We start from the raw sequence: 2,510 nt of genomic DNA, 5'->3' as shown, positions 1-2,510 counted from the left end.
TAGATAATTTTATAGATTTACATACATATGCCTATATTTGTTTTCATGTATGTATGTAAAATTATAAACGGAGATGGTGCAAATCTCTTTGCCACGCCTCTAGTAAATCCATTTAAACTTTTGAATTTCTAAAAAATACACATCTTTGACAGTAAAATATTTTTTATTCCACGATGTATTTTTACATGATACAGTGTGGAAATGCCTCTTCAAGTGTAAAATATTTTAAAATGGAATATATATTTTGTTTAACGACTTTAAGAGATTAACATTTACTTACATAGAAGCTTGGCAAACAGATTGCGACTTTTTGTCTGCAAAAATACGTATGAATTTTTAAAAGTGTGCTAGCATTGAGATGTGAGTACAATTGGCTTTAACTTACTTGAAATAACAAGTTCTCAATATTGCTTACAGTCTCGATAATTTTTGATACAATGCTTGAAGTTTGTATCGTCTATTACTCATGAGTTCAAGTTTAGAGGGGATTTCAGTTTGAAAAGGTTATTATCCAATAATGTAATCATCATGGAAAGAAAACCGTGGAAAAGGGATGCAGGACTTTCGTAAGTAGCATTTGAATCCAATAGAAGATGGTGGAATTCCTTGCTAGAACCAGTATAAAATCCACATAAGCATGCTAGAATTTCTTGGTAGAACTAGCATAAAATCCACAAAAGCATGGTATAATTTCTTGCTAAAACCAGAGTAACACGCTTGAATTTCTTGGTGGAACAAGCAAATAAATCCACGAAACCATGCTAGAATTTCTTTCTAGAAAAAACAAAATCCAAACAAACATGCTAGCATTTCTTGCTAGAACCAAAATATAATCCACCAAATTATGCTTGAACTAGCATATAAATCCACCATACCATGATAATATATCTGGCTGGAACCAGGTAATATTCATCACATAAATCTTCATTATCCAGCAACACTTGCTGGAAGTTGTTCTAATACCAGAAAAATTTTGGACTTTTTCGCTAGTCCAGCAACAAATTTTGCTGGAAATCTTTTCTGGATAGTCTGTCATGCTGGACCAGCAATAATTTTTCAGTAGAAATTTGAACCTGGGCAGTTTCAGTTTTGTAGTCCATTCAACAGGACTTTAATTGTTCAATAAACATTAATTTATTTCAATGACGTACTTACTAACTAAGGGGTATACATTTACCTCTTCTGTGGATACGTATTTAAACATTTAAGGACAAAGCTCTTTGAAACTCATTCTGTTAATATGCGACTCTGACTCATAATAAAATAAAAATCAATTAATATATGAGAGAATATTAAATGCACTAAACAGTGCTCATTTTGTACTATCTATGACGGGGACAACGCGCTTGAAATAGTAGGAGGGTAAGTCACAAGAAAGAAAGAAAGGATAGTGAAGCCTCCGCAACACACCTTGTTTCCTGTTTAAATTATTTAGATCGTTTTTCATTACTTAATGTAATGTTAGTTTAAGCGCTAAACAGTGCCTTGGCAAATGCAAAAAACTTTATTTAGTTAGAGAAAACACTCAAAGTTTTTAACCCAAAGAAAATCGTGAAAAAAGAAAAAGAATTTTAAGGAGTTCCATCTTTATCAATACAATTAAAAGGTATTTCTACAATACACTGGTGCAAATCCTAGGGTTGAGGGTACATGTACCCTTCAATCTTGAACTGAGGGGACTGTCCGCCCCAAAAATCCCATTTGAAATGCGTTTTTAGGGAGAAATATGATGATTTGTGTCCGATTGCCGCAAAGGAAAGTGAGATGAAATTCATATTCCCCCAGAAAAAGCCTCAATTCTGCCCGCGTCCCAATGATGAAGGCAACTCTGATCCTCCATAGCATTGTTTTTTCAAATTCATAAATATTTTGAATATCGCTTAAAAAACATTATGGGAATTACCTAAAGAGAGACCTGCTAATACAGAATCTCTGCAAGCTTCTAAGATGGTTAAGGGTGAGTTTTTGTGTGGCCTCTAGTAACAAACAAGGAACACTTTCTTACCTTACCAACTTCAACCGAAATAATTTCACAATTTCTAGTTAGGTTCTAGCGTACATTACTGATCCATTTTTACTCACACAAATTATAACATCACAAACCCGAGAAGATTCAGGATCCTTTCTACATATGTTAAAATGAGATGAAAATGGAAGTTCTTCGTCTTGTACAAAGGCGTTCAATAACGAATCGGTGAAAACGAGGCAGCCGTACTGTACTAATTCAGTTTTGTGAATTTCCCAGTCCGTTAACTAATTTTTTATACTCCTAATATGTTGATAATAAACATAAAGGTCAACACTGCTTTTTAATGGACCAGTATTTAGCTGAATGCCACAACTGAGAAGGACCAAAAATAATAAATGAAGATTCATGACAGTAGGTGAGAGATGTTCATTTCTTCTGCAAGTTCGCCGAGCAGTAATCAAGACACATAAAAAAATTAGATGCGAAGAGAGAGCACTAAAAGCAAATTCTCTGTGACTCATATTCCAATCAGAAATTTCAC

The 2,510-nt window shown here is 33.7% G+C and overlaps 1 protein-coding gene across 1 annotated transcript in view; it reads left to right on the top strand.

Annotated features, from left to right (window-relative positions):
- The window catches only part of LOC145663905 (uncharacterized), a 395,806-nt gene that overhangs the window by 55,383 nt on the left and 337,913 nt on the right, over positions 1 to 2,510 (top strand). The window lies entirely within an intron of this gene.

The sequence above is a fragment of the Thermobia domestica genome, chromosome 1 (assembly GCF_964235325.1).
Source record: "Thermobia domestica chromosome 1, izTheDome1.hap1.1, whole genome shotgun sequence".
Classification (NCBI taxonomy): domain Eukaryota; kingdom Metazoa; phylum Arthropoda; class Insecta; order Zygentoma; family Lepismatidae; genus Thermobia; species Thermobia domestica.
The sequence above is the reverse complement of the archived record's forward strand: the minus strand, read 5'-3'. Positions and strand labels throughout refer to the sequence as shown.